Source organism: Macrobrachium rosenbergii, chromosome 29, assembly GCF_040412425.1.
Source record: "Macrobrachium rosenbergii isolate ZJJX-2024 chromosome 29, ASM4041242v1, whole genome shotgun sequence".
NCBI classification, from domain to species: Eukaryota; Metazoa; Arthropoda; class Malacostraca; order Decapoda; family Palaemonidae; genus Macrobrachium; species Macrobrachium rosenbergii.
The window spans coordinates 19,539,580-19,552,140 of record NC_089769.1 but is presented as its reverse complement, the minus strand read 5'-3'; the positions used below and the strand labels follow the sequence as shown (position 1 = coordinate 19,552,140).

General features: G+C 38.2%; 1 pseudogene; it reads right to left on the bottom strand.

Annotated features, from left to right (window-relative positions):
* Window positions 1–4,976: 4,976 nt before the first annotated feature.
* On the bottom strand, window positions 4,977–11,724 carry LOC136854315 (uncharacterized; annotated as a pseudogene).
* Between the last annotated feature and the right edge of the window lie 837 nt (window positions 11,725–12,561).

The following is a 12,561-nucleotide window of genomic DNA, read 5'->3' as shown; positions in this document are numbered from 1 at the left end:
TAAAAGATACAGCCGTGATACTTAGTTTTTCTGAAAGCTAGTGTTCTGGAGGGGTACCTTTCGGAGTTTGTTTTTCGAAATAAATGAAATTTTAAAGTTGCAGTGGGCCATTCAAATTAGCCACCAAAATTCAAATTTCCTGATGCTCAGGTACGACTGCCCACAACATTAGAAGAGACGCAGTTTTCTTAATGTGTGTGAACAGCAAGTGGTGTTAGGGGAAGCTGGCTGACTTGCTGTCAGTTATCTTAATTACAAATGATCACACACGTTGAATTTACCTACGCGGTTTTGGTTTTCGCGATCGGTGACCTACCCTAAAGAAAGAGCCTCAGTAGTTAGAATGTTTTAACACACACTATATATACTATATATATATATATATATATATATATACAATCATATACAAATGTCGTCCATATATGGTACCTGTTCATATATATATAGTATAAATTACTCTCGAGTAGCGTGAATTTGATATTAAAGACAAAGCTTCATGATTGCTGATACACTGTATATAAAATCACGGAAGGATATTTATTTATCCAGTATAATTACGCAGCAATCCTTTGTTGCCACATTTTCTTGATCTGCAGTAGGGCGTTGCCATTACAAAAGAGGACTGAAACCACGTGCGAAAAAGTGATGAAATCACAAAAGGGGAAGTAAAGCCAAGCCACAAGAGAGAGATATGGAGGTCAAGCGATACAAGGGAAGGGGCAAGGCGTAGGGGTTTACCCTGTAACCTGATAAATTATGATGATGAAAGCGAAAAGTTGAAGTAGGAGACTTTTCTCACTCAGTATAGAGAGTGAGTGCCATTATAAAACGCGCAACGCTAACCATACCTGAAGAGATAGACACTGACACTTCTACAAGCAATACAAATTAAAAGACATACAGCAAATGTATCCACTCAGAAGCGAGCGATCGTATAGACGCAACACTTTTTTGTGAGTAACATTTTTTTTTCTTTGTCGTCGGGATTAATACGGGCGTACTGATTCCGATTGTTGCTGTTGCAGAGACTAGAGTAATGTTCAACAAAAACCTGGGCCAGGTCAGTGTTGGGTGGTACTGGATTCAGGCGCTCTTGCAAAATTTTCACATCGTCAGTATGCGTATTATAATGGCACTTGCTTTCTACACTGATTTGAGAAAAGACTCCATATCTGTCTCTTGTGGCTGGCTTTACCACCCCTTTTGTGATTTCATCACTTTTTTGGCCGTGATATCTTAAGTGATATGATCCATCTGGGACAGCCTGCACCGTTTCAGTCCCTAATGAAATTAAAGCGTGATGAGGAGGACCAACCTTGCATTTTATAACTCCTAGAAATCTGTGAATACTAGGTTTAAGAAATTACTCAGTCTTAAGACAAGGTATTAAACCCTTCAGGAGATACCTCTCTCTCTCTCTCTCTCTCTCTCTCTCTCTCTCTCTCTCTCTCTCTCTCTCTCTCTCTCTCTCAGCGTTATCAGCCTGGGACAGATGATTAAGTTCGGAAATCCTTTGTCTCACGGCTTATGTTGGCACTACTATACACGCCTTCGAGGGTAAATAAAAAATGATAGATTATCCTGCGTTTGCGTTTCTTTGTGGAGAGGCTTAAAAAATGATTGGTGTGTCCTTCAGTTTCCTCATTGCAAGTTGTATTTCTGCGATATGTGAAATGGCGATTTTGAATAAATCATTAAGGTGAAAGAGAAATTTAAAGATGATTGAAATAATAGATCTATCGAGCACTGCTGCACATGGTTGGCCTTTTTATATGTTAATTAATATGCGCTGAGTTATCAGGAGAGAAAAGACCCTGGTAAATATCATTGTCCTCTTCTCCCTCTCATAACGTAATTGTTTGTTTTAAACTAATCTCGTTTCCTTATGCTATAAGAATACTGTTTTTGGTATATGAAGAAATGTAGAATTGAATACTTAAGATCATAGACTCATAGGTTAAAAAAAAATCGAGTTTTGGGTTCAAATGACGAAAAAAAATTTTCCCATTTTCTGTTACAAAAACATGTCGGCTGCTTATGCAATGCTTTGGCTCTTTAAATCGGTTATTTAAAGGGACTGTGACGCTGCCACAACCGCTTTATGAGGCAACTCTTTACCGTCCGTGTATAATTTCATTTATCAACGCAAACATTTAGAAATTCTAACTTAGTTGCCATGTACAATACTTCATTCATTGCCGGGTTGTTTGCAAACAACCTAACGTATCGGCGTACCTTAGTTTTTTTTTAACAGTTTTTACCAGTACTTCGCGTGTTTGTGCGTGATTTTATGAAGAATTGCTCATTATTAACAAAATTTTTTCAATAATGCCGAGTTAGTAGGAGATATAGATACTTGCAAGAATGTGGACGAAGGCTTGGTAAAAATAACTGCAAATTTTCTCATAAAAATCGAAATAATGACCAGTCGGCCTCTTCAATTTGTGTGGGGAAAGAGAGAGAAAGGGAGAGAGGAGCCAAGTGTGATTAGCTAAGAGCCGCGTGGTGATAGTGAAATGAGTTGAAGCAATTGCCTACAGTGTTTTTTTTTTTTTTTTTGTAAAAGCTTATGAAAAGGAGTGACTGAACATCCTGAAGTGCAATACAGTCAACTTGCAATATCTCATGTTCATAATTTACAGTTCCCAATTCATGTTCCACAAGCAATGCTTCATCTTATATACAAAGTGTATGGAGATCTTACAAACACAGATCAACTATTAAAACTTGTCAAGAGGCCAAATGCAAAATAGGAATGAAGCTTCCCATTCAAAATTGTGGAAAAAGTGCATCAAAGAAACATTTCATGGATATACTACAGCCACCTGTGCGCTACAAATGAGTGCTGTAGAGCACAACTTTGGTTGTGTGGGTGCGTCTATTATGAATGACATTATAGGTGGCATTCCTATTAAATCAAGTACCCAGGAAAAAGAGAAACCAAGAACAAGGTCATCTCTGATACCCAAAATACGGAAGAGGAGAGCAAAGCAACAAGATGATGGAACACAAAAGGCAGGAGCTTTTTAGGCTGGCACTCATCAGTGGCACTCAGTGCCACCTAATATCGAGGTTTAAAGAATGCCGAGTCCATGCACGAATGGAGACTAAATCTGTTTGGGAAAATCCATTGTAAATTTTTTAAAATTTACAAAGATACCCCTGGGATGGTTTGGAAGGTCTTTTGCTGGAGAAGAAAGGTAAACTAGAAAAGGAAAATTTCGTTTTTAGGCATAGGATAGATTTTTACCTGCTCAAGATGCTTTTAATATGTGTCCAAGATAGCTATGTTTTTCTTTTGAAAAAGATATACATAACAAATATCCCCCGTAAGTGAGGTGTGTGTGCCTAAAAGTTAGGAAAACTTTAACTCGTTTTTTCAAAACCAATATTTTATGAAGTTAGCTACGTTCAAATGTCTATAAAATCAAGGATTTTGAAAATAACTGGAATAGGTAAAAAGGTATTAATTCTGCAGTAAATTTCGAAATTTTTTGTTTACTTAAAAGTTCATTTTGCTCTGTCCTCTTACATGCAGTGTTGAATTTAGATTTTCTACCATTTTTTTCAGATTTAAAGAACATACATTGTAAGATTATGTAATTTTCTTTAAGAGTGAGCAAAAATTATATCTAAAAGTTAAAATTCAATAGTTATTGAACTTCTAACATTTTTAAAAACTGTTTAAAAAATTCATATAGAAAAATTTTTCCAAATTACATAAAATTTTCATTGGAGTCATGTTTTACCATGTCAGATAGCCTCTCAAAATTTCAGCCATCTCATTGCAATATTTCAAGTACCTGTTCATTTTAGAACCCATGACCTGAAGGCTGGAACTGAGTGAATGATAATCATATGCCGAAGATAAATGTAAAAATATTCAGTTTGTGATACCAGCATGAAATTTGGCACAGGTGCTCATTTTATCCCGCTCTTTTGAAAAATCTGGGTGTCTACTCAAAATTTCGATATGGCCATCACTTTTCAAGATGGCTGCTAATTGTTTCGATTTCTGACACTTTATTGTTGAAATAAATACATCAGTCATTATTCAGATAATGTCTTCCTGGGTAGAAGAGTTAATTGAAGATATCACCAGAGCTCCTACTACTTTATTTACCATTGTGGTAAAGATGGCGTAAAAAATGACCGCCATGAAACATTTTACTTGATAACTCTGCAACTAAGAAAGATAGAGACATGAAATTTTTATCTGTGCCTACATTTATGAGGCCAGATTCTACATTTATGAGGCCAGAGAATCTGTTTCTAGCATTTCTATTGGGCTATCATCAATAATACATCTTGAAAAGGGACCCCATAATGCTACTGAAAAGTATACAAGCACAAGACTATGATGGAGTATGACAACAAAGTATCTTATGTTCGAACACTGTTTCAATGTCATTTTTTAAGCCTGAAATGAACACAAGATTTTAAGGATGCATGGTGTCACCCTTTTGTGTGACGAATTTCTCATTCAGATGCATCTGAAGCACCATTTGCAACATTATAGTTACTGCTCACACTATGATTGCACTTCACATTTGTAGTTACACAAAGCTGTGCATGTAAGCCCAAGCCTGTGGCATTTTTGGACTTGAAGAAGCAGGGGGGGGGGATATTTGTGAAGGAGTCAGGTAGCTCAGGTACAGATTTTACCCTCTCTGACCCAAACTGTACTGGCTGATGCTCTTCCTCCCAAGTTGTCTTTGGCAGGGTGCTGGAATACCGAAATCCTGGTCGCATAGCCGTGTTGCTGAAGGGTTGTTGCAGTTAGCCATACCCCCTTTGACAAGACTAGACCCTCTTCCACATAATTGGTGATAGTGGCATCTCCCAGTCGGGCTGATGTCTCCAGCACCCTGTCATAGGAAATGCTCGTGCCGTGATCATGAAGCATTTCTACCGGGTGTCTCTTCCTGGTTTTGGCACAGATAGCCATGCCCATGAACACTGGAAAAGGAGTTTCCCTATCCTTTCTGTTTTGAGAAGCAGTTGTACTGCAGGAGTTGAACAATAGTCAGGTCTGGCTTTGATGAGCCAAACCTTAGCTGTGACTTTATGTCTGCTCCATGTTCGACCATAGTAGTGAACTGGAGCAGACTTTGAGGTATGGCATCATTGATGCATTCTTCACCAAAGGTGCCGTCCAACATGGAGTGATTATCCAGAATATGCTTCCTCAGTATCGTTGCTGCTTTAGCAATCACAATTGTATCTGAGTAGTCAGATGCCTTAGGTAGGGTTAAAGCTACATCTTTCTGCAAGGCAAGTAGCACACTTCTTCCTTTCTTGTGTGCGTCTAATTCAGGGATTTCTGCTAACAATTTGTCCTTTAATCTTGTTGTATTTATAGTGGGTGAGGCAATGCCTGATTGTTCCAGGAGCTGCTGGTATAATTGGGATATGTCTGCAAGAGGAAATATGGTAGGACCATCCGAACTGAAGCTGGTTTCAATAGTATAATTAACCAGCTCTGATAGAACCAGTGGATATACATCTGGTTCTTTACTGTGACATTCTTTCTCAAGATTTCTAAGATGGGACCTCTCCCTATGGTAAAGGCCAGTGAGACAAACAAGATGGTATTTCAGCTCTTGTGCAATTGCATCACCTGCACCTAGTTTTGCCAATAATTTACCATCATTAAGTGTGTGACCACACTCATGTAGTCTCGTGTTGAGATTCATGGTCATTACTTGTCGAAGATCTGATACAGGTGCCACATTTAAAAAAAAATGCATGATTCACTGTCATGACTCATTCTTCACTGTTTAGCTTACTTTTCCTGTGGTTCACTACCTTCGACTGTAGATCTTTGCTTTCTTGCACGATCAAGTTTTGCATTATTAAACATGACCCTACAGCTCTTGTGGTATTTTGCCATGTTTAGTTGCAGTGTTGCCTCTGTGCCACTGCCTTCGTCCAGCCTTGCTGGGTCAAAGTTAAGTGGCATTTCACCAATCTCCTGGAACAATGGCACATTGGTTGAAATCATTACATACACATCATGTTCAGGATTATGATGTACAGAGGCCAAGGTTGAAGTTAGACCTTCATTTTTCTTGTCTTCCTGGCAAAAACAACATTTGCTCCAGTCGGCCTTCCTTTGCCTGTGATTGAATTTACACTTGCCTTTATGAGCTCTTGACTAAGGCCGAGGAGCTATCCTTTTACCACCTTAATCTGAAATGCACATTGATGTATGGGATGCAACTAGGTTCTGTCACCCTACACCTACCCCAATCATTCATCCAGTGCCATTTAAGTCCCGTGTGATCTGTACATCATCCAGTAAGTACATGAACAAGCCGTGTAGAGCCCCACTTACCCTTGGCTTGGCTCTCCCACGCTGACACCTCCTGTCAGTCCAGGCACGGCTGTCTAACTAGATCTACAAACTATATATATACTTTCTACCAGCTAATTGATATGAGACTATTAGACAGCATTTGGGACACTAAACTACACTAAAGCAAAGCTAGGTACAGTGTAAGTAAAGCAAGATTAGCTGACACTGAACCCCATGTTGAGTTACACAGCAGTGAAGTCACCAGTGTGCCCTGGTTGTGTGCTGACATTCACTCTTTTAAACTAAAGCTAAAGATAAAACCACTACCTAAATTATATATAGACTTGCAAACTACTGAACAGGAAGACATTTTTCCATGCCTACAGTATCCTGTGATGCGACTATTTAAGGTTTTTGGCTGCCACACTGGATGCCATCTTTCTTTATATATACTATATATGAAATCTTTAACAGAAATACATTTTACTTTTGCTTGGTGACTCTGCCTGAAATGTGCATAACCAAAACAAATGCATAAAAACATGACCAGAGGCAAATGAGTCCCAAGTTAAAACCTTGACTAGCGGCCATCTTGAAAACGGCAGCCATTTTGGAATTTTGAATGGACGCCCGGTAATTTTCACAGTGGCCTATGGAGGAGATATGTACCAAATTTCATGCTTGTATCATTAACTGAAGTATTTTTATGAAAAAATTATTTTATCTGCTGCAATAGTAGGCAGTTAAAACCTTCAATACCCATAGGTCGTGATGCCTTTGTCTTGCATTCCTCTTCCAGATTTAGAACAATTCAATCAATGCTCAGTTTTTCCTGAAATTTTGAGAACCTGTCTCCTGAAAGAGTCAAGTTCTGTAAATGTACATTTCACACCAGGCCGTTATGTGTTGTTATTAATATTATATGTATGTCTGATAAGATACTTTATTTCTTTGCTAAGACTTAAATAATTTCAATTTCGTTTTTACTGATTTGCAACCCATTTGATTTGACGTTAAAACAGGCTCTTGATCTTGACTTCTTTCTAGATGACGACACACACACACACACACACACACACACACACACACACACACACACACACATATATATATATATATATATATATATATATATATATATATATATATATATATATATATATCTGGGGAGAGAAAACTATTACCAGACTCGTCCCCTGGGTGGCGGATGGGGGAACCCCTATGAAATAAACTCTCGTAGGGCTGCTCCAAATATATCAAATAAGGGGCCTTGGCCCAAACGACTGAGTCACTGGCAGTATATTCAGTGACAGATTAGGACAAGCCTTGCAAGCCGCTAACTGAAGCTTTATCGCTCGAGAAATTCAAGGATCAGTTGTCAGACGTTAAAATAGGCGACGAAACTGGAAACGTTTTGGGTAAAAAGGCAGGGATAAATTGAATGTTACTTCCAGATGCGGTACCTTAAATGTTGAAACTTTTAATAATAAGGAAGATGAAATGCTAGATATGTTGAATGAGAGAAAAGCGATTTATTAGGAATGGCTGAAACCAGGCATAGAGGTAAAAGCGCTGGCCAAGACTTGGGTGACGGATAACGAACTGATCTACTGTGGACTAGATGCTGGAATTAGAAAATATGGTGTTGCTATGACTGTAGGCCCCAGGCTTGCCCTTTGTATACAAAAAGTACAGTTAGTGACTGAAAGACTTCTGAGTTGCACAATTAGGATAAAGAATAAAAACTATAATGTACATCAGATCTATGCCCCACAAAAGGCCACACACAAGAAGAGAAAAATAACTTCATGGAGCTTTTGGATTTACATCTGGAGGAACAAACTCAGGGCATTAATTTAATGCTGGGGGATTTTAATGCCAGATTTGGTTGTGACAGAAGAGGAATAGAAATGTAGTAGGTCCAATCGGAGAAGAAACAAGAAACAATGAAGGTGAAACCTAATAGATTTCTGCATTAGAAATAATTTAAAGATCATGAATGGCTTCTTCAAACACCAGGATTCGCACAGATATACAAGATATCGATGGAATCAAACAACGGGGCAGTTTGATCAGAGATCAGTCATTGACTATGTGGTCACATCAGATAAAAGGTTCGTACAAAATGTAAAAGTGTTGCCAGGAGTTTCCCTTGACTCTGATCACAGATTGGTGATAGGAAAAATTAACATTCCTTCTGTAAGAGCTCAGAAAACAGAGAAAAGAAAAGTTATAAAAACAGAAACCCTAAAAGATCCAGATATGCAGATGAGATTTCAAAGCAAGTTTACTGAAAAACTGTAGCAGTTGGAGCAACGAGAATGGGAAGCCCTAAAAGAAAGCTCCTTGGAAATTGGAGAGGAAGAACTTGGACGTGGGTATGTGGGAGGAACTAGAAAAGGCGAACAATTAGGTGGAACGAAGATGTAAAGGAAGCAGTGAAAATGAAAAATAAGAAACACAGGAAATGGATGACACAAAGAAACCAGCAGACAAGAGAAGAATATGTATCCTCTAGAAATCAAACAGAAGAAATTAAGAGAAGTTCACAGGTAAATGCATGGATTGAACTAGGAAGTGAATTGATGGATGATTTGAGGAATAATAAGAAAAAGATATTTGTAGTTGCAAAATCGCACAGGAAGGATAAAACCAAACAATATAGTATAAAAGACGAATATGGAAACATCATTGGCATTGTTCAAGACCTTAACGAAAAATGGACCAGCTATTTCAGCAACTTACTAAACATAACATCGGAAGAGAGAAATGAAGAAGAATACATCTTTCAGTTTGATGGAGAAAATAGGGAAGATGCGACTACATATCAAGAGTTTGATAATGCCTTGAGAGATGAAAAATGGAAAAGGCCCTAGGTATGATAATATACCCATTGAATTATTTAAAGATGTAGGAGACGTTGCAAAATAAATACTATATGACTTAATTCTACCATTCTGGCTAGAGAGTAAAGTTACAGAAGATTGGGGAAGACATATTTCTGTGCCACTTTATAAAGGTAAAGGTGATTCAGGTAAGTGCGAAAGCTATAGAGGTATAACACTCATATGTCATGCAGCAAAACTTTATGAGAGAATTTTAGAAAAGAGAGCACATCGTATCATTGAACCTCAGTTAGGTGAAGAACAACATGGATACAGAAAGGATAGAAGCACATCAGATCTCATATTCACCCTGAGACTTGTCATAAAAAAATCATGGGAATACAACAGGTCACTGTATATAGCTTTTGTTGACCTAGAAAAAGTATGTGACTCAGAACCTAGAAACAAATTATGGAGATGTTTGGGAGAGGTGTATGGACTGGATGGTAGGCTGGGGGCTGCAATAAAGAGCACATACGAACCGTACATAAATAATGTAAGGACCGGATACAAAAATGATAAATGGTTTGGTGTAACAACAGGTGTCAAACAGGGGTTTGTACTTTCTCCACTCTTGTTCATCGCTTACATTGACAGAGTTATAAATGACTTCAAAGAAAGAATTAACACTGCAGGAGACATTATGCTTTTTTGCAGATAATATAGCTTTTTGGGCATTTGACCAAGAGGAATTAGAAGGAGCACTGGTATGCTAAAATGATTGTTTAACAAAAGCGAGACTAAGAATGAATACAGGAAAAACAGAAATATTAACAATCGACAAACAACCACAAGCACCAACGAACATTATAAGGAATACAGTGATAAAGGACACTGACTCATTCAGAATCTAAGGTGTGTGCTTGCAGACAAGGCCGTTAAGAACAGAGAGAAAATCACTGAAGGAATAAAGAAATATAAAAGATGCTCTGGAGCTCTTTATCCAATGATGAGAGATGCATCTGTACCGAGAAAAGTAAAAAAAGCTATATTCGAGAGAGTGTTAACACCAATAATGACATACAGATCAGAGAGCTGGATAATGACAAGTAAAGACAGAAGTAGGGTCCAAGCCTCAGAGATGAAAAGCCTTAGAACAATAATAAACAAAACAAGGAGAGATAGAATGAGAAATGAGAATGTTAGGAGAATAGTAGGAGTGGCACCTGTGATGAACAAGATTGAGAAGGGACAGCTGAGATGGCTGGGTCATCTAATGAGAATGGATGAAAATAGAATTGCAAAGAAAAGATGGAACTGGATACCTAAAGGAAGGAGATCGAGAGGTAGACCTCGTAAGCGTTGGAAGGATGGAGTGGAGGAGATCCTGACAAAGCAAAACATGCCAGCAATTGAAGAGCTTAGAAGAGATGGAATATTAGAAGACAGAAGAGATTGGAGAAGACGACTTACCCCACTGACAGGCTGAAGGCCTACCTGGAAGTGGAAGTAAGACGTAAGTGTGTGTGTGTGTGTGTGTATATATATATATATATATATATATATATATATATATATATATATATATATATATATATATATATGTTACGATTTATTCTGACCGTAATTTCAAGGGTTCTTGTCTCTACTCAGAATTTGGGCAGTAAAATGCAACACAGAAAGCTAGGAACAAAAGAACAAACACTCAACAAAGTTACAATATTTATTTATACAAAAGAAAGAATAATGGTTGGTAAAAATAAATCAAAATGAATATATATATATATCAAGAGGAAAATGAACCAACCTTAAGATCACCTAAAACTAAACTAAACCCTAAACCAAGAGATAAGATATTTTTAAAGATGACTTCAAGTAGGTACCTTATAAATTACTGGCCAGATAAATATATCCTAAGAAACTAAGTTAGGTAGAAAGGAAGTAGGAGAAAATAAGAGGGGAAACTTAATATTACTCTACCTAACACATACAAACTAAATTACCCATTAAATGTCAATAAATAACCAGTATATATACTACTAATTATAATATTGAAAATGTTCAGTTAATAATAAAATAAAAATGTAAATAACCTTACGAATTCAAAATAGGAATAACCACCAGAGGCTTAGTGGATCAACTCATCCCAGGCCATACAAGGTCCAGAAGACCGTACTGCAAACAGGGAGTGCAAATCTACAGGTACCTGGCGATCCACGATCGTCTTAAACAGCTTTAAAAATATCTCATACCTGTAGAAAGCCTCCTACGTGTCTCCACGAGTTCCGAGAACTCACTGACGCTGATGAGTAGGACAACTGAATCAGGCTGCAATGCCTGCAGGCAACTCAAATACCACGGGCACACCAAGGGTGGTAGCCTCCGAGAATCCGGGACGTCGACGGATCTCGCGACGCCACAAACTGCACCGTTCTCAGTAAGCGCCAGGCCTACTCGTTCGGGATCCTCCCGGCGAGCGAGGGGAAGGGGCGTGGCTGATGAATGCCGCAGGTGACAAACACCAGCGACCACACACAAGGCAGCGAAGGAATAAGGAAGCCGTGATCCAAATCTCTGTATATTAGCTGCAGAGGTGTCCATAAATGCAGAGGCAAAGCGTCAATCAGTGAGGTGGAACTCGAACTAACTTTGTCTCGTATCACCACCCTTACGAACAAGCCTTCCACTCGAGTCAACACAGCTCATAGGAGAGAAAACAACGATCGTTAATAAGACACTTCAGTAGTTCACTAGTACCGGAGAAGAAGGTGGTAAACAAAACGCTTAAGAAAGACAAAAGCAAAACTGCAAAATCATACGACTCATACAGAGTTCAGCAAACTAGAAAGAACTTAAATGTACGATATACGATAATAGCTTATTAATAAACTTAAACTAAAGCAAGATCAAAAGGTTGGACAAAACTTAAATTAATTTTGACAAATTATAAAATTAAGTCATATTCCTGAATTTCCTTTGATTCAGAATTTACAGGAACAGTAGGAACTGCTGGCCCTAAATTCTCTTCAGTCAAGAAAGGGTTTGTAGTTATATTTCCTGTTGGTAGCAAATTGGCTGGACCTTCATAAATGACTCCAGTCTGAGGAGGATCATCAAATAACGACAAACCTGCTCCACCACTAATGCCATTATCATCTGCAACTACCCTATCATCATTTCCTAATTCACTACCTCTATCACTAATATTTTCCCCAATCTAACCCTTCAGCCTCAGCCAAACCTTGCATAACACTGTTCTTTACCATTATTAGCAACTTCCTCTTTGTATCCATCATTTTGAACGGGATACCCAACCACCTAGCACAACTAACCAGATATTCTTTACCTAGTATTGGTAAATGCCTAATACAGTCGGACCCTAAGAACTCTGCAGGACTAAACTCAAGTCTTCCAAATTATCCATGTGGTAAGAAAAGT